The sequence below is a fragment of the Macrobrachium nipponense genome, chromosome 15, assembly GCF_015104395.2.
Source record: "Macrobrachium nipponense isolate FS-2020 chromosome 15, ASM1510439v2, whole genome shotgun sequence".
Taxonomy (NCBI): Eukaryota; Metazoa; Arthropoda; class Malacostraca; order Decapoda; family Palaemonidae; genus Macrobrachium; species Macrobrachium nipponense.
In genome coordinates, this window is record NC_087208.1 from 54878893 (window position 1) to 54900122 (window position 21230).

A 21230-nucleotide genomic window follows, 5' to 3' on the forward strand; every position below is an offset into this window, starting at 1 on the left:
GAGGTTCGTGTTCTCAGTAATAATAATAATAATAATAATAATAATAATAATAATAATAATAAAGGTATATTATTATTTGGATATAAACCTAAAAACTCTGTAATGGAACTTTGGAAACGTTTTCCTGTTGTGAAATATACGTTTGACCGAAACAGAATTTGCATGTTTTAAATAGCTCGAACCAGACCAGTGAATTTAATCCTTTGATATCGAGAATTATTTTCCATATTTTGGGACGAAATGGTTTTACTTTCTTAATACCGAAATGTTTGGAGTTGCAAATGTGTTGGCTCGGTTGGGGGTTAGTGCCGTCAGTGCACCTCATGTGGTGCACTGCAGGCATTACTTAAGGTTCTTTGCAGGGCCCCTTCGGCCGCTAGCTGCAACCCCTTTTTTGTTCCTTTTACCGCACCTCCTTTCATATTATCTTTCTTCCAACTTTTGCTGTCAAATTCCCTTTCAGCGCTGAATGACCTCATAGGTACCAGCGTTTGGCCTTTGCCCTAAACTGTATATTCAATTCAATTAAAATGTGTTGGTTTGGATATCGAAGTTTTTGGGATGGAAGTCTTGAGAGAGTGATCGGACCTCCATCTTACTCGGGGCGCATGCTAAAATCTACGGTCAAATAGTGTTGTTTCATCAACGAAAATTAAAATGAATACTCTATATTTTATTAGAAATAATTGTTCTGTATTGTTTAACATTATTTATTTTCTACATTTTCATTCTAATCAATAAAACATAAATATCCTATCCTAAATTTCCTGTATCTTTAACTCAACACTTATCCAGACCTATTTAGGCTTTCCTATCCGTACCCCAAATAAACAATAACAGCGAGAATAACAACAACAACAGCAACAACAACAAAGTAGTTAGCAGTCTTACTCCCCGAGTGAGCGAAAAAAAAATGTAAGAAATGACTTGGAGGCTGGAGAGGTCTCGAGTTGGTATGAGTGAGTCTTTTGTTTTTCCCACCTCGAGTTTCTTCTCCTCTTCTCCTTCTCCTTCCGATTTCCTCGAAGTATTGACGTAATATTGACGTGCAGTGATTGATTGGAGTGTCCCAGTGCGAGACACGTCATGTTGGTGGGCAGTATTTGGAATTGTCGTGACGTTATTCGTCTGTATTTCCGCGTATGTATTGGTTTTGTTCTCCTGTTTAATGTTTCTTTTTCGCGCAAATTCCCTTTGTTATTCTTTGGTTTTGTTCCTCTGTTTACTGTATTTTTTTCTTATGAATTCTCTTCAACGTTAGTTTCTGACTGAGTAAATATTTTTTTTCTTGTAAATTCTCTTACGTTCTTTTCTATGTAAATATTTTTTTTTATAAATTCTCTTCTACGTTCGTTTCTATGTAAATATGTTTTTTCTTATAAAAGATTCTCTTTTACGCTCGTTTCTCACTAAGTAAATATTTTTTCTTATAAAATTCTCTTTTACGTTCGTCTCTGACTATGTAAATATTTTTTTCATATTTCTCTTTTACGTTCGTCTCTGACTATGTAAATATTTTTTTCATATTTCCGTTTTACGTTCATTTCTGACTGTGTAAATATTTTTTCTTGTAAATTCTCTTTTACGTTCATTTCTGGCTATGTATATATTTTATTTTCTGATAAAAGATTCTCTTTTATGTTCATTTCTGACTATTTAAAAATTGCATTGGTAGATTAACTAGACTCCTCTCTTGCTTCTTATTATTTTTCCCCCATTTTCGTACTACGAAACCGATTTGGCCGCAAGAATTACGATAAAACGAAGAAAAACAAAAACAAAATAAGCAGTTTTGTTTATCTCATGTCTTGCATTTTATTATGTTTTTCCCAATTCCGTATTCCGTAACCGATTTGGCCATTTGAACAACAAAACTTTTGACAAAAAAAAAATTATTTTTTTTATTTCTTAGTTTATTTATTTATTTATTTACTTATTTTGCTGAAACCACTGGTACGGAATGAGTATGCGATGCGTACAAAATTGTCCCTTATGAGATTTGTTAAGCCTTTTATCTTTTTTATTTTTCATTATTATTTTATTATTATTATTATTTATTGATTTATTTTTTATTTTTTATTTTTTTTGCTGAACTACTGGTACGGAATGCGTATGGGATGCGTACAAAATTGCCCTTTATGAGATTTGTCAAGCCCTTCATAGCGTGACAGACAATTTCTGTTCTTGGCGTCAAATTGCGTAATTGACTTGGCTGTAAGGGTACCATGAGATCAATGGAAGAAAAAAAAGCATTCCGTAGGGATTCTCTCTCTCTCTCTCTCTCTCTCTCTCTCTCTCTCTCTCTCTCTCTCTCTCTCAATACGCACTAGATGTGTCAACACAAAATGTAACATTTAGGTACAGTAATGTGAAAAACCTAGGTAGTTAATGCAAAGCAAATTTAAGAGGCAGATGAAGATTTATACTTTGCATCCTTTTATTGCATTTCTCTCTCTCTCTCTCTCTCTCTCTCTCTCTCTCTCTCTCCTCTCTCTCTCTCAAGCAGTTGCATCTACAGGGAGAGTTGCGACCAGTCACACTGTAGAATACCAGCGTAGAAAGTTCTCTCAAGGATTATCATTGGAAGTCGTTTTCTATTGATATCGAGCGTGAAGTTGGTTGGGTTATTTACTTGGGTTGTTTACTTCCGACATTTCCGCCGCCTGTTGCTATAACTGTTGCGAATTCCATTGCGTCTGCCTTTCCTAGGAGTATTTTTTTATTTTCCCCTTTCGTAATTGCTGTTACGAGTGTTCCTCTATAAGTGTGGTATAATTGCGCTCTCTCAGCTGCGCTGGTTGGATACCTTCAAATTTGTTGGTTGCACACCGTCCACTATATTTGCTGTGTTTGTTGCATACCTTGCACTGTGTTTGTTATGCACCTTCAACTGTGTTTGTTGTGTTTGTTGCATACCTAGCACTGTTTGTTGTACACCATCAACTATATTTGTCGTGTTTGTTGCATACCTTGTTCTGTGTTTGTTGTACACCGTCAACTGTGTTTCTTTTACACCGTCAACTATGTTCGTTTGTGTTTGTTGCATACCTTGCACTGTGTTTGTTATATCTTTAACTGTGTTTGTTGTATCCTACACATGCATATGTTGTACGTCATCACCTTGTGCTTGTTTCCGGAATTCGTCACATGTGTAGTGTTTTTTTTTTTTTGGCGTTTTTCACGATGGAGTTAGTCATCAATTTAATGGTGTCGCTTTTAATTTAACCTTTGTGCTGTTGATTTTGTTTTCTAATAACTGCTTTCTTCTTTATTGTACTCCTGGAAACAGTGCACATAGTGAGAGAAATGTGATGGACTCCTAAGGAGGCAGGATGCAACCCGGAACCCCACACTACTCTCAGTCGAATGGGATGATTGAATTAAACCAAAATAATAATAATAATAATAATAATAATAATAATAATAATAATAATAATAATAATAATAATAATAATAATAATAATATCCTGTTTAGGCCAAATTATTATAGGTCCACCCAGTCTCAACGTTCGGAATCGGAAATAGTTTTAGCCCCCTTGAACAACACAGCCAGTTTAAAATCGACTTCATTACATAACCAGGACAAATAGCATGATTGTAATACGGAAATAATGTTCTTCATATTTAAATAAAATTTGCGTCCGTGGTTGGTGTACAGTTAACATCCCGTGTGTGGTGTGTTTATGTGTGTTTGTTTGTCTGTGTGTGTTTGGCAGGGGTGTAAACAGCGTTATTTGTAAAGCATTTACATAACTGGATGGGAATTTAAGGCCAGATATTTTCTGGTGTGAGTCACAAGTCACAAATGCTTATTCAGCGTGCTATTTTTAGCGTTGCTTATTTCTTGCGTTTTTCCCCTTCCTTGATAAAGAAACTTTATAAATGAAAGTTTAAATATTATGTCAGTTTATCATGTAAAGCCCAACCATTTCCTTTATAAACTTTATAAATGAAACTTTAAGTGTTACGTGAATTTAATCTGTAAAACCAAAAATTTCCTTTGTAAACTTTATAACCCAACCATTTCCTTTATAAACTTCATAAATGAAATTTTAAGTGTTACGTCAATTTATCCTGTAAAGCCCGACCATTTCCTTTATAAAGTTTATAAATGAAATTTTAAGTATGACGTCAATTTATCCTGTAAAGCCCGACCATTTCCTTTATAAAGTTTATAAATGAAATTTTAAGTATGACGTCAATTTATCATGTAAAGCCCGACCATTTCCTTTATAAAGTTTATAAATGAAATTTTAAGTATTACGTCAATTTATCCTTGAAAACCCAACAATAACTCTTTTTATCTTGATCAAAGCATCGATATCACACTGAGCAAATTGCAACGCAGCGGCTGTGAAACCGACTACGACTTGAGTTAAGAAAAATTTTCGACGGAGTTTTTAACATTTACCTAAATATATCACGTGAAACCCAACTATTTTTCTTATCTTTTAAATGGCATATTAATATCAGCCATTGGTTCCCTCCAGGAATAGACTTCCTGGTGTTTGTTGGTTTCGGTTTGTTGTTTGTTCAGGGAAGATCATTTGTTTACTAGAGGGCTGCTGTCATAAACCAGGTTGTAATTATGCGGCGTTATTCGTACGTTTGGACACGTGTTATTTCTGTACATGTATCAGTAACGCCTATACGTACGTGCTTGCTGGAATAATATACATGGTTATATATATATATATATATATATATATATATATATATATATATATATTATATATGTAACGGCCAACATTTTAAACAAAATGACACTCATAAACCAAGAAATAATAATGTATAATATATATGGTATAGATAAATACATATATATACATATATATGTATGTATATGTATACAGATAAATATACATAAAATAACCTACATGATACACACACATATTCATTTTAACACGTCCGTAGCAGGCACCACTTACGAAACATTACATACATTTTAACCTTCAATGCTCAAGTAATGCAAACCATTAAGTTGTAAATAGCCAGAAATGGCTGGTGAATCAGTCGCTTCCTGTTCAGTCGCGAGCGCCTGGTAACGTACTTATTATTATTATAGGTACGTGAATTAAATGGAATACAGTTAAATTACATTAATAGCCGACGCACCTGTCTGTACATAACGGTTAATATCAATACCGTCGGCAGGTATACAGGTGTTCAATTTCGGGAATGGATTGACTTTGTTTCCCAAATTGGTGTGAGAGGAATGTGCTTGTTTTTTAAATGGTGAAGTTTTCTTCTAATTTTTTTTTTTTAATGGTGGAGTTTCCTCTGTATTTTTTTTAGTGGTGAAGTTTCGTCCGTTTTTTTAATGGTGAAGTTTCGTCCGTTTTTTATTTTTAATGGTGAAGTTTCGTCCGTTTTTTTAATGGTGAAATGTGTTTTTTTTTAATGGTGAAGTTCGTGTGCTTTTTTTTTTTTATGAATTTTCGTCTTTTTTTATTGTGAAGTTTCGTGTTTTTATTTTAGTGGTGAAGTTTCGTCTGTTTTTTTTTTCAATGGCGAAGTTTCGTCCGTTCTTTTTTAATGGTGAAACGTGTTTTTTTTATGAAGTTTCGTGTGTTTTTTAATGAATTTTCGTCTGTTTTTTTTTTCTTTGTTGTGAAGTTTCGTGTTTTTTTAATGGTTAAGTTTCGTCTTTTTTTTATGAATATTCGTCTGTTTTTTTTTTTTATTGTGAAGTTTCGTGTTTTTTATAAAGGTTAAATTTCGTCTGTTTTTTTTAAGGTTATTGGTAAAGTGTTTAATCTTCCTTAGATATCTCGGAGTGGAGTATGTTATCTGAGATATTGACAGTACCCACAACAAAATGATGTAAATATTAAAGCATAAATAACTGGAGTCAACGCATAACTAACTCTAGTATTTTCTGCCTGTTGAAAAACATACTATAGTAGATTCACATCAACCGTGCATCTGGTGTCTAGGCCAGTCCCTTACGACGCTCCTGACTGGCTGTTGATAAAAATCTAATCACGGGCTGGAAACTCTCAGTCTCTCTCGAGAGAGTTCACATAGGCAGGATGTCCGTATGTTCCACTTATCCTGAGGGATACGACTTTCAAAAGTATTCCTCAGGAGAGGTGGGACATGCATCCTGCCCATGTGAACTCTTGAGAAAGACTGAGAGTTTCCAACCCTGTGATTGGCTTATCAACAGCCAATCAGGAGCGTCGGAAGGGACTGGCCCAGACACCAGATGCACGCTTGGTGTGAGTCTACTATAGTCGAGTGATCATTCATACACACCTAAAAAATCATAGGTCTCAAAATATAAAAAATCATGAGGAATGTCTTCGGCGGACTGATCGTAAAGAATTCCGTGGGGGGTGGGGGGGGGGGTGGCGGTTAGTGCCGCTAGTACACCGCTTGCAGTGCGCTGTAGGCATTACTTGAGGTTCTTTGCAGCGTCCCTTCGGCCCGTATAGCTGCAACCCCCTTTCGTTCCTTTTTTTACCGTACCTCCGTTCATATTCTCTTTCTTCCATCTGATTTGTCCTCGATTCAGAGTGCAACTGCTTTGAGGTTTTCCTCCTGTAACACTTTTTAAACCTTTATTTACAGTCAATTTCCGGTTCACTGATGAATGACATCGTAGGTCCCAGGACTTGGCCACTGGCCCAAATTCTATATTTTGCGGGATGGCAGTGAAGTTCCTCATTGCTGAATGACCTTATCGCGTGCAGGTCCCAGGACTTAGCCACTGGCCCAAATTTTATACTCTGCTGACGAGCAGAGAAGTACTATACCTCAAGTTTGTTATGACAGGCTTAATCATCTGCCTTCCATAAGACATTCGACGGCTTGAATGCAAAGTCCGGGATGTGTTGATGAGGGTAATCTCTCAAACGAGTTCCCTCTTTAATGGAAAAGTAACATTCTATTCCAATTTTAAGGAATGATGGACATGTGAAGGAATGACGGACGTCTGGCTGATCGAAAAATCATGTCATCGTGATTCAGATCACGACGAGAGTGACCAGCTGGCAACTGCCCCCTTTTTTTCTATCTCTCCTTTAGAGAAATGATTTGGAATAGAATACAAAATTTAGACCAAAGGCCAAGCAAGCGCTGCTGGGATCTTATGATGAGGTCGTTCAGCGCAGAAAGGGAAATTAAGAGTAAAGGTGGTTTTAAAGGAGTAACAGGAGGAAAACCTTAAAGCAGTTGCACTATTAATTGTTAGGAGATGGTTAAGGAAAGTCAGGTGGAAGAAAAGAATATGAAAGGAGGTCCAGTAAAAGGAATGAAAGGGGTTGCAGCTAGGGGCTGTTAGAAGCTGCAGGAGGCCTTAAGTAATGCCTACAGTGCACCGCATCAGTTGAGCTGACGTCACTATCCTTTTACGAGGGTAGAAATAATTTATTTGTATCTGTGTATATACAAAGAAAACGAAAATTGGTCGACTTTCCCTTCCGAGTTATTCCCTCGACCGGATATTCAACTCTGGAGCGACCTTGCCGTCCAGAACCGTCCTCTGGATTCCATGAACTGGAACAATGTCAAATCATAGGTTCTTGGTTCCTCTCCCCTCCCCCACCATAAGGGCAAATCCTTCCCTCCCCTGAATTGAACCCTACCTCCCCCATGGTCTTTTGCAATAATCCTGTCGGGCCAACCCAAGGATTTCAGTCATTTGCCTGTATATTTTCCGAAACCGCGGAACATTTTAGATTTTTTCTGTTACCGGTCATTGCATCTCTCTCTCTCTCTCTCTCCCCCCTCTTCCTTCTCTTCCTCTCTCTCTCTCTCTCTCTCTTCTCTCTCTCTCTCTCTCTCTCTCTCGTCCTGCTTTATATTCATGCCCTTTGTCTTTCTTGCTTTGTGGCAGCCCCTCCTTCATTCTTTTACCTTCTGCCCCCCTCCCTCCCTCCCTCCCTCCCCCTCCCCACCCTCCCTCCCTCCCTCCCCTTCCCCTCTCCTCTCCTCCCTCCCTCCCTCCCCTCCTCCTCCCCTCCCCTCCTCCTCCCCTCCTTCCCACTATTGAAGCACTGTGCTGGGCATAAGTACTTTGTCACTGAAACTGGATTCAAGACGAGAATTGTGAACTATTTTTTTTATTATTATTTTCTTATTTCTTTTGTTAATGCCTTATGCTTCCATAGAGACTTCTCTTCTGTACTTATTCTTTATTTATTCACCACCATTATTATTATTATTATTTTTTTATTCATTTTAATTTTTTTTGGTCTATCACAGTCCTCAAATTCGACTGGGTGGTATTTATAGTGTGGGTTCCGGGTTGCATCCTGCCTCCTTAGGAGTCCATCACTTTTCTCAATATGTGCGCCCTTTGCAGGATCACACTCTTCTGCATGAGTCCTGGAGCTCTTCAACCTCTAGTTTTTCCAGATTCCTTTTCAGGGATCTCGGGATCGTGCCTAATGTTCCTATGATTATGGGTACAATTTCCACAGACATATCCCATATCCTTCTTATTTCTATTTTCAGGTCTTGATACTTATCCATTTTTTCCCTCTCTTTCTCTTCAACTCTGGTGTCCCATGGTACTGCGTCATCAATGAGTGATACTTTCTTCTTGACTTTGTCAATCAACGTCACGTCTGGTCTATTTGCACGTATCACCCTATCTGCTCAGATACCATAGTCCCAGAGGATCTTTGCCTGATCGTTTTCTATCATTCCTTCAGGTTGGTGCTCGCACCATTTATTACTGCAAGGTAGCTGGTGTTTCTTGCATAGGCTCCAGTGGAGGGCTTTTGCCACTGAATCATGCCTCTTTTTGTGCTGGTTCTGTGCAAGTGCCAGACATTCGCTTGCTATGTGGTTTATGGTTTCATTTTTCGTATTGCACTTCCTACATATGGGAGATATGATATATTCATCTATCATACTTTGAACATGTTTAGTTCTTAGGGCCTGATCTTGTGCCGCTGTTATCATTCCTTCAGTTTCCTTCTTGAGCTCTCCCCTCTGTAGCCATTGCCATGTGTCATCGCTGGCTAGTTCTTTAGTCTGTCTCCTGTATTGTCCGTGCATTGGTTTGTTGTGCCAGTCCTCTGTTCTGTCTGTCATTCTCCTGTCTCTGTATATTTCTGGGTCTTCGTCTACTTTTATCAGTCCTTCTTCCCATGCACTCTTGAGTCACTCGTCTTCACTGGGTTTCAGATATTGCCCCAGTGTAATTATTATTATTATTATTATTATTATTATTATTATTATTATTATTATTATTATTATTATTATTATTTCTGCTGGCTGGGGTTACATGAATGTGATTTTTTATCATACACTAATGACAATGATTATTATTCCTTGTGGTTTCATGCTATCACATCATTATTATTATTATTATTATTATTATTATTATTATTATTATTATTATTATTATTATTATTGCTGTTGGATGAAGTTACATGAGTTTGATTATTTATCATACACTAATGACAAGGATTAATTATTATTCTTAGTGTTTTCATGCTATCACCATTATTATTATTATTATTGTTGTTGTTGTTGTTGTTGTTGGTTGATGCTGTAGTTACATCCACAATTTCCCGGAAGCAGTGCTGAACTTTGAACATCCACATGGAGTAGGAAGTAGGTACCCTTAACTCCAGAAGGGAAGAAAGGCAGCGTCTGAGAGTGGAAAAAAAAGACCACCGCTCCTTACAAAGGGAACAAAGGCAAGAGAGAGAGAGAGAGAGAGAGAGAGAGAGAGAGAGAGAGAGAGCTGGCTGGCTGGTTTGTTGGTCTTCTCCGTCCGTACCATTGTGTGAGCCTGCGTGCATAGCACCACCGCCACCAAGTGAAATTATTTTCTGGCCCAAAAAATATTCCTTTTCTCCCAGCGATGAAGACGGATTGCATTGGAAGGTTGTGACGGGATGGAGGATGGGATGGAAGGTGGATAGATGGGGGAAAGGAGGTTTACATTCCACCCATCTCTCGCGCCAAAATTCAAATTCAGGCAGACGCGTCACTTTTTTTTTTTTTTTTTTTTTTTTTTTTTTTTTTTTATATTTGAGGGAACCTTAGGATGGGATGGAAGGTGGATGGAGATGGATGGATGGATGGATGGATGGATGGATGGATGGATGGGAGGTTTACACCCATCTCTCGGGCCAAAATTCAGGCAGTCGCATCACGTTTTTTTTTTTTTTTTTTTTTTGTGAGGGAACCTTAGGATGGGATGGAAGGTGAATGGATGGATGGGAGGGAGGTTTACATTACACTCATCTCTCAGGCCAAAATTCAAATTCAAGCAGTCGCGTCACTTTTATTTTATTTTTATGAGGGAACCTTAGGATGGGCTGGAAGGTGGATGGGATGGATGGGAGGGAGGTTAACACCCACCTCTCGGGCCCAAAATTCAGGCAGTCGCGTCACGATTTTTTTTTTTTTTTTTTTTTTTTTTATGAGGGAACCGGATCGCGGGCGATAATTCTTCAATATTCAGACAACCGTGTTAATTAGAAGCGACCTATCGTTCAGGTTCATCAGTCCAGCCCCGGCGTATTAGTCAGTGCGATTTTTATTCAATTAACCTTAAATGGGGGGTAAGCCTATGGGTCGCCTGCCCTCCTGTGCGCAGTTATATACTAGCTGACGGCAGCAGCTGTAGACAGTAATTTATTAGAAGTTATGCAACACTTTCATCATGGGTTTTTATTGGTAAATTCGAAATACTTTTGCATTGTAATCTACGGCACGTATGAGTTAATATGTATCTATGTATTTATTTTTTATTGGTAAATTTGAATTATTTTTTGCATTGTAATCTACTACACGTAAGAGTTAATATGTATGTATGTATTTATATTTTATTGGCAAATTCGAAATGCTTTTGCATTGTAATCTACTGCACCTATGAGTTGATATGTAGGTACGTATTTATATATATGCGTAAGGCGTCACTGCAGTCCTAAGCTTTGTCTATTCGTTGGTTCGATCCTACGAATTAATTATCAACTAAAAAAAATTCCCCTTCGGTTAACATATATGAAAATATATCACAATATATCTGAGGTAGAGCGAATTGGATATTGAAGGACGTTTGGTCCTAATGCTTGTATATGAATCATGGTGATGTGATGAAATTCATCCATATATATATATATATATATATATATATATATATATATATATATATGTATATATATATATATATATATATACATATACATATACATATTTCCGCAGGTGGTGGCAGTATGACCATTAACTTCTACTGTCAGTATACTTAACTATCTTACCGTATACGCAATATGCTACCAAAAGACTGCCCAAAGTGGAACCATTATATCATAACTACAGAAAAAATAAACACAGATTTCAGCGAGTTATATACAATTCTATAATCATAGTCAGACGCCAAATTGTCTTGCGTTTTAATTGTTATTGTTAATATTATTATCATTATATTATTATTATATTAAGTCACGTAAAGCCGTTGGTCCCGTTGCTGAATAACCACTGGTTCCATACAACGTAAAAACACCATATAAATAAACAAACAAACAAATTATTACTATTCAGAAAACGAGCCCTATTCATATACAACAATCCCACCACATTGCCTTGAAGTTCAAACCTCCACAGAATACGTCGTTCATTAAGAAGTAAGAGAAGGTAAATGGAAACACAGAAACGAGGCCTCTAAATCAGAGAAATCTCGTTACTAGGAACCAGTCCTCAATGATTACAGCCTGGAGTGGCGTTGTAGTGTATAGCTGGTTCACTTAAGGTAGAATCTTGGGTGAGCCCTATGCTTACGAGACGTTTGTTTGGCTGGTGCTGATTGGCTGGGAGCTGCCTATACCTCCCGGTACCAGCCAATCAGCGGCCGCCAAACAAACGTCTCGTAAGCATACGGCTCATCCAAGCTATACTTTTGAGGCCAGGGCGCACGCTCGCAATAATAGTAATATCTCGTTTTGTACTGTCCTGGTTTTGCATAGGTATGAGTTTCGGCGGCTGGAGGGTAAACATTATATCCGATCGTACCTGCCGATATACGCCGTGACGTCAGTAGGCGATCTTGCCCGCTGATTGGCTGACAGGCGATCTCGCCTGCCGATTGGCTGCCAGGCCTGCCAGGGTATGGTTTGCGCTGATTGGCAGAGATAGCAGGAAAGGGGATTCAGGATTTGCTTTAGGAACTTTTATAATTTCCGCGTCTAATGGCAGACATTTAATTATACAGTCAGTAAAGGGCTTCTGTGTGAGAAAATTATTATTTTTAATATGAAACGTGATGTGGTTTTAGTAATTTTTTTATTGGAAGTAAAAATAAAGTTTCTTTTAAAAATTTCAGTGTCGTAATTTCAAATGACGCAAAATTGTACCAGTATCATTCGCCTACACGATTTTAAGTCATCCAAATTCATTCTTTAGCAATAGCAATAATATACTTTTAAAAAACCTATATACGGGGTGTATTCAATGAACATAGCACATTTTTCACTAATATTTATAGGCTCTAATCCCCTTATTTATAAATATTCACCTGACAATCTTCTTATATTTTCGTAAAGCAATTTACTGACGGAGTCTTATCAGGTTTTCTTTTTCTTCTGTTTTTTTCAACAACCCATTTTGGGTGGTCGGATCCGTAGCGGGCTCATCCACGGAGACCTGACTCTCAATTTTGGATAGGACCAACTCAGGCCGACTTGATCTCCGGCGTCCAATAATTTCACCCCAGTTTATCCCGAGGACCACTTAAGGAATAATTGCTATCTCATATGAAAAAAGATTCCAGCGATGCTATCTCTCAAACGGATGCTCGAGAGAGAGAGAGAGAGAGAGAGAGAGAGAGAGAGAGAGAGAGAGAGAGATTCGACCTTGGAACCGATGCTGTAAAGAAAATAGCTATTTCACACCTGAGTAAAGAATCGATCAGCTTGATAGGTTTTAAGGATGTTATGAAGGGCGGAAATATGATTACTTAATCGTATGAGATTTCTCTCCCTCTCTTCTGGTAAAAGTGTTCTGTTACAGCAGAATTCCATAAAAATGCCAAAATATCGAAAGTAAGTACTTACTTTCGATATTTTGGCGTTTTTATGGCTCCTTTTATTATATATATATATATATATATATATATATATATATATATATATATATATCGTACATATACACACGTACTCACACATAGATATAAAATTTTTATGAAAGCTTCCATTTTTAAATCGTGTATTTTTTCTTCATGTATTCATTCACAGCAAAAAAAAAAAAAAAAAAAAAAAAAAAAAAAAAAAGAAAAAAATAAAAAAAAAAAAAAAAAAAAAATCAAATATAAACACATTCCGTAAAAGTGTGTCTAAGGGGGAGGGAGAGGTGAGGTTGTGGGGTGGGGGAGAGAGAGAGAGAAAGTGAAGGAGCGACGGACGATCTCTTATTTTTTAACTTCCCATTCCTCTAACCATTTTGGTTATTATTCTGGAAAGGAAGGAGTGGTTAATGGCTGGCCTAAGTAGCCACAGGTAAAACCAAAGAGTGGCGACTGTTGTATATTATATATTTACCGTCCGGCCTCTCCTAACCTCATTCCGTCAGTCTGTCTGTCCCCAATATATATGAAAGCGCCCCAGTGGCGTGGTCGGTATGGTGTTGGCGTGTCTCCTAGGTGACCGCGAGTTCGATTCTCGGGCATTCCACTGAGGGGTTAGAGATGTGTATTTCTGGTAATAGAAGTTCACTCTCGACGTGGTTCGGAAGTCACGTAAAGCCGTTGGTCCCGCTGCTGAATAACCACTGGTTCCATGCAACGTCAAAACACCATACAAACAAACAATATATATGTATATATTTTATATGTATTTACCTGATACGAATGTAATTGTAATAGCCGCAATGCCCTCTTCATTCTCGAATTTTTCGCGCCTTTTTTGGACGAGCTTGTCACTACTACGAAGCCTTGAGAGCCAAGTGCAAGAAATATGATTAAATTCATATCTCTTCATATTTCATGCACTTGGATATTAAGGCTCTGTGAGGACAATCGCATCCTAAAAAAAAGGGAAGAATTCGAGAAGTTAAGAGGATATGGTGAATATTACAATCACACACACACACATATATATATATATATATATATATATATATATATATATATATATATATATATGTTTTTTCACCGTAAGCCCCTTCAGTAAAGAAAGTTACACACACACACATAAATAAACATACGCACACACTAGCAGTTTGTCCCTGTGCACGATAATGGTATTGACATTAGCCAAATATTTGCAGCTACTCTGGTAAGGTCGTTCATCCTCTGACTAACCCCCGTTCCCCCTCCCTCCCCCCTCAATAAAACTGTAACATCAAGGACGCTGCATAATACCAGCTGCTGTGGTAGTACCCTTTTAACAGCCATACATTTCTACCTGGACACCATCTGGCGGTGGAAATAAGAACTCGTCCTTAAGGACGCTGTGAGCTGTATAATGAGACTACTAAAACCAACACCAACAAGGCGTGATCCGACCTCCAGCGCGCGTGCTAAAATCTACGGTCTAATAGAGCGTTGTTTCACCTACGAAAAATTAAATAAATACGCTATATTTTATGAGAAATAAATTTTCTGTGAGGTTTAACAATTACATTACTTATTTTTCACATTTTCATTCTAATAAATAAATCATAAATATCCTATCCTAAAATTCCTGTATCTTTAACCCAATGCGAAACACCTTTTTTCACTCCCAGCAAGAACAACAACGAAAAAGTAGTTTGTAGGCTTACTCCCCGAGCAAGCAAAAATCCTTCATTTGGCGGACGCAAGTTTGTGTGTGTTTTGGCTTGACTTTTGCTCGTGGTAAGTTTATTTCTTTGGCAGAGCTGAACGCAAGTGTCTGTGAGTGTGTGTGTGTGTGCTTTTTTTGTGTGTGTGTGGTTTCTCTGTCGTCGTGCTAGTTGTTTAATTACCTGATTTGCAATTAGTTGCTCAGGTACGTAAGCTTCGCGTATATAGTACACCTGCCCTTAGCGGGTGCACACAAGGTCTAACGACAGCATCGAATGATTTATGGTAAGTATAAACATTTCCGTGCAGGAATCACCTCGTTAAAGAACGAGGAATTTAGGTTAAAAAGTCTAATGCGCTCGAGGTATATTAGTCAAGACCCAGAATAATGATTTGACTACACAGAGGCTACGCCTAGTATAGTATAGTGTGAGGATCAGGAAAATTGAGGTTAAAAATCAAACTGATTCCCGTTCAGTAGTGTTGATTCTCTTCCCCTAGTGTTTGTTTGATTCCAGCTCCTTGAATTCTCCTGGGACCTGTCAATCTACTGCCCCCTCGTCTTCCTTCTTATCTCTTTCTCTCTCTGTGTGTTTTTTCCTCCCTCTCCTCATTCCTCCCTTTTTCCGGCTTCCTTTGTGTGCGTTTGATTACCCCTCTCGCTCCCCTGCCCTTATTTGCTTTTGGAATCGCGAGAGCCGAGCGTTGACATACAAGACCCAGGAACCCGCTAGCCATAACATTTGACGTATGCGAGTTAACTCCTAGCATCCTTGGTCACCGGCGTATCTGACAAATCTACTCGATTTAGCTCCCTGAAGAAGCTGCCGGCCTTCTCTGCAAGAAGGTCGTTTTTAAACGTTATAGACAAATCATATTGAGGCAGTTGGCACCCCCACGCAGAGGCCAGGAGTAACCGTCGATCCTCGGGGTGATGGGGGTGGGGGGGCGTTGGTGGGTGGGATGGGGGTGGAGGAGAAGTCCGCCGCTGAGGGCGCCGAAGCGTTTTGAAATCTGAGCGCGCCATTCTGAAATGAGATGAGCAAGGGGTCCAGGTCCGGCAGCGGCGTGTCCCGGCGCATATGGAATGCAAGGACATTGAACGGTAGTGTACGGTCGCTTTTCATAATTGTTCGCGTCGTGTGTTGCCTTTTGGAGTGGAGGATTGATCTCGGCGGTGTTGCCATCCAGGTGTCCGTTACACGCATACAAACACACACACAGGATGTACGCTATAGCACTGACCATCAGCACATCAATTGGGAGCGCTGGTCGCCTCGATCTGGTTTCCTAAGGCAACCCCATGGGCGACCCTGTCGAAAATTAAAGGGACGACTTGCCCCGTTTTGTGGAAGGACGTTCCCGACCGAACAGGTAGTACTACTACTCGAGGCCCCGAGGGCTCTCCCTCTGATGCTGACTGGACCGAAGTTGAGCTATTGTAGCCACGGTCTAGACTCAGTAGACTGTGATTGTAGCTGATTAAGTCTACGACTGTTGACTGTTGTGGAATGGAGCAGGTGGTCGGGGCGGCGGGATGGGGGTGGGGTGGGGTGGGGTTGGGGGCGTTTGGAGGAAACCGGACGAGAGACGACTGATAGACTAATTCAATTCCCTTACAATCGAGTCGAGACTTCCCCGCATGAGAGGGACATCCATCTCCAATGAAACTACTTATTAACTAACGTATTCTTTAAATATTGGCATAGTGATTTTCCCTACAGGAAACTTATCTGTTATACAAGTATAGGTAATGAAACTACATATCAACTCATTCTTAATCGTCTTCAATCATTTTTAGTGCAATTGCTCGCATGATATAACTAATAATATGTATTCGGTATACGTTAATCTAATTCCTTTTGTGTTTTTCCCTACAGGAAACATATCAGTTATACATGTATATGAATTCCATTGAACATTGATTTTGGAAGTTTTAAGTGAACGTGTTTATTAAGAAAGACAAGAGGTAAAAAAAAAGTGATAACCAAAGAGAAAATAAAAACAGTATTAACAAGACGCTTTGAAAGAATACTCTCTTGGAATTAAGAGTTTGAATTGTGACTTTATTAGTCTTCTTCTTGCTGGGAAATATGAACACCTGACGAAATGGGGCGTTTGCGTCCTCATAGATTGCCCGCGCATATATAAGGTAAGATTACCACTCGGGATTTTTTTTATCTTATTTATTTGTCATATTTATGTAAGGATGTATATGTTTTTTTTATCGTTTGAAGATTGGTTTTTTATATAAACATTTATTTTTCATATTTTTTATATAAACGGATTTATTTTTTCATATTTATGTAAGGATGTATATGTCTTTTTTATCGTTCGAAGATTGGTTTTATTGTAAACAGTTTTATTTTTCATATTTATGAAAGGATCTATATTCTTTTTCTTTCGAAGATTGGTGTTTATATGAAGAGATTTATTCTTCATATTCATATAAAGATGTATGTTTTTTATCGTTCAAAGATTGGTTTTAATGTGAACAGATTTATTTTTCATTTTTATGTAAGGATGTATATGGTTTTTTATCGTTCGAAGATTGATTTTAATGTAAACAGATTTATTTTTCATATTTATGTAAGGGTATATATATATATATATTTTTTTTTTTGTCGTTTGAGGATTGGTTATTATATAAACATTTATTTTTCATATTATGTAAGGATGTATGTTTTTTGTTATCGTTCGAAGATAAGATTGATTTTTTACAAACATTCCTTCATATTTATGTTAAGGATGTATATGTTTTTTTTTTTTCTTTCGTTGAAGATTATATATATAATATATATATATATATATATATATATATATATATATATATATATATATATATATATATATATAGAAACAGGTGTGTCCAATCAGTTTTTTTTAATGATGGTAGATATCATACCTAATGTTTGCCCCATATATATTCTTGATGAATCCTGAATACTCTCTCTCAACTCTCCTCTCTCTCCTCTCTCTTCTCGCATCTCTCGTCTCTCTCTCTCTCTTCTCATTTCAAAAGATCAGAGACGAAATGTCAACTTTTTGGGGTATTTCTTGCTTACACACACACACGCACAGATACTTATGTATTTATACACATATCCATCGTTACATACGTACTATTATTGGTCACTTATAAACACGTGTCTTTTTTCTGTTCACAAATATGAAGCCACTATTGTCGTTTGATATGTAATCCAATATACCATGGTAAAATTGAATAACTTAACCCATTGGGAATCATAATTGATGATGGGTGCTTCTTAGTCGATTGGTCAAAATTACTGTTTCGTTGCTTCAAAACAAATAGAGAATTTGATAGTAAAGGAAATTTGTAGATTAATATATATATATATATATATATATATATATATATATATTATATATATATATATATATATATATATATATATATATATATATATATATATATATATATATATATATATATATATATATATATATATATATATATACATACATACAGTAGTACCTCGAGATATGAAATTGATCCGTTCCGAGGCGCCCTTCGTATCATGAGGTTTTCGTATCTTGGACCACATGTTACATGTCAAATGGCTAATCCGTTCCAAGCCCTCCAAAAACACCCCAGTAAATTTCATAATAAAGCTAAATTGACCTATAAACAATGAGATACTACAACAATTTGGACCATTCAATACCTAAATTAATAAAAAATGCAAAATATAAACCTGTAATAAAGTGTTTTATTAGTGTACATGGTAACAAGACATATACTGTACGTAAAATGTGGAAGCTTACCTTTCGAGTGAGGCTATCTCCGATAGTGGCGGCAGAGGAGGAGGACGACAAACGGCAGATACGTATGTACGTACGTACACTTAAAAAAATATACATACGTAACTATCCAAGGAAGATTGCTTCTGCCTACTTTTCACAATGTTCCTGTGTGAGCCTTTTCGGGGGTTGTCTTCTACAAATGATTGCAATTTATGAAAAGCGGCTTTAATTTCTGCCGGGTTTTTTTCTTTTTTGATTTTTAACTTTTTTTTATACTTTTTTTTTTACTTTACGTAGGTTTTTTTTTTTTTTTTTTTTTTTTTTACAGAATTTCAACTTTCTGTTTTTTATCACTTGGTTCTTTTTTTGCACCTCATGACTCTGTTGGCCCTGGTGTCCATCAAAACCCTGTTCAACCAAATGCTCTCTCTGCAACTGATTTGGGTACTGAATGTTCGGCTGCTGACCTTCAACATAAACTGAAGTGCCTTGATTATACGTAGTACTGGTATGCATGTTGTAAATGATTGGTCTACACCCTCTGTTAAGCAGGGAGTGGAGATTCTACCAACCTTGCAAAGTTTCCAGTTATCCCATGAGAGAGACCTTGATCACTTATCCCATGTGAGAGATCTTGGTCACTTTTTTTTTTAAATACACATTGACGATCCCGAAAACAAATACTGTGTGCATACTATAACAATGCTGGTACCGAGTGGCCGCAGCCACTCCACCACGTGTACAATAGATGCATAATGGGAGAGACGCTGGCCAATAGGAGAGAAGGATTTCATGGCCGCGACTAGGCATCAGGAACCAATGGGTGGGAGAGCAGGTGGATGGTGGCGAGTCTACTAGTACTAAGATGGCGGCGCGCGGAGCAAGTTTCAAAATTGTTATCCGGGCGAATCTCGGACTTTCAGAAACCTTTCGTATCTTGAAAACTTTTTGTATGTAGAGCCGTTAAATTTTTCGTATTGTCTTTCGTATCTCGAGTTTTTCGTAAGTTGAGCCTTTCGTATCTCGAGGTACCTCTGTATATATATATATGTATATATATATATATATATATATGTAAGACTATATATATATATATATATATATATATATATATATATATATATATATATATATATATATATATAGTTTCTGTTTATGTGTGCGCACACAATGCCAGAGTCGGGTCAACTGTCAGCGGTAATGCCCACCTTGGCAAGGAAGCTACACCAAACTTTGGTCTTACTGTCAAGACGAAACGTACCCTCATTATGGCCGGGACACGCCGTCAAGTCACCCCCCCCCTTCTCCCCAGCCGCCCTTTGTGTGTGTGTGGTTGTGTGTAATGGTACACCAGGGAAATGTTAATGCCACGTATACAGACGCTTAATATACAATCACTTTGTGCTGATTACATGATTGTATACCTATTAAATCCTAATCAGATACAATGTGTGAGTTTGTTAATGGTCACTTCATATTAATTTTGGGTATTTCATTTTTATTGGTCTTTCCTCCACAGGGGGTTAGCGCCGGTAGTGCACCTCACGCGGTGCACTGTTGACATTACTTAAGGCTCGTTGCAGCGTCCCTTCGGCTCCTAGCTGCAGCCTCTTTCGTTTATTTTACTGTACCTGCGTTCATATTCTCATTCGTCCATCTGGCTTTCCACCCTCTCTAACGATAATTTCATAGTGCAACTGTTAAGCCTTTCAAACCTTCTCTTTTCAGTTCCCCTTTCCAGCAGTGAATGACCTCGTAGGTCCCAGCGCTGGGAATTGGGACTAGATTCCATATATTCCAATTAATTGTTCTTTCATGAGCATGAGGAATATTTTTCTTGTATAGGACTCGTTCTGAGTGAATGACACAATGCAGCATGAGTCACTCTCGTTTTTGTTATGTCACACACACACATGCACACACACACAAACCCAGCGGGGTCATATTATTTCCAGTGACATGCATTTTTAATTGCAAACTCATTCATGTGCGTGTTTGTGTGTGTCTGTGTATACGAACGCACTGTTTATTTGCTTGCGTGTACTGTAAGGCTATATATCGTGTATGTCTGTACATAACGTCAAAAATCATAAAAAAGATTAAGTAAATATTTACATGAAGTGAAACGAGCTTAGGTTATATATTCTTTCTAAAGAATATCATGGCGCTGTGTTTTGCCATAGTGTTTATTTATCACAGACCATTTAAAGCTTAGCACCATTTGTGTTATTTTTCCATGAAACCACCCATTATTCACCGCAACAGTTATAAACGGAAACAGTGTCCATTTACAATACTCGTGCTCTCCCCTGTCACCTGTTATTGTTTTTTCTCGGAAAAGTACAATCATTCGTTTCATCCATTCATTTGGAACTTTTCCGTTGCTGTGACGTACCTCACACATCATGGTCAGCCGTTCAAGGACTCGATCAAAATATCGCGCGCGACGTCTCACGAATGAGATAGTTATGTACTTAGTCTTTCTCTTCTAACTTTCTTGTTTTCTCTTTCAGTTGGTCCGTCCCCAGCTCATAGCTTCTGCATTCATCCCTGTTCAAAATTTGTCACGAGGTTAACATGTAGTAATCGATCTGTCTTCAGAGAACATCTCTGCATTTATATAACTTTTTCAAGTATATATATATATATATATATATATATATATATATATATATATATATATATATATATTGATATATATATATATATATATATATATATATAATATATGAATGATTTTCAT

General features: G+C 37.5%; 1 protein-coding gene across 5 annotated transcripts in view; it reads left to right on the top strand.

Annotated features, from left to right (window-relative positions):
* LOC135194946 (uncharacterized) overlaps nucleotides 1–21230 on the top strand; it is a 305843-nt gene that overhangs the window by 106134 nt on the left and 178479 nt on the right. For 4 of the 5 annotated variants that reach the window (XM_064221169.1, XM_064221172.1, XM_064221168.1 and 1 more), the window contains exon 2: nucleotides 16603–16874. The exons of the other annotated variant lie outside the window; for it this stretch is intronic. The gene's annotated coding sequence lies outside the window, so the exon portion shown is untranslated. The remainder of the gene's footprint in view (nucleotides 1–16602; nucleotides 16875–21230) is intronic. 5 annotated transcript variants of the gene reach the window in all.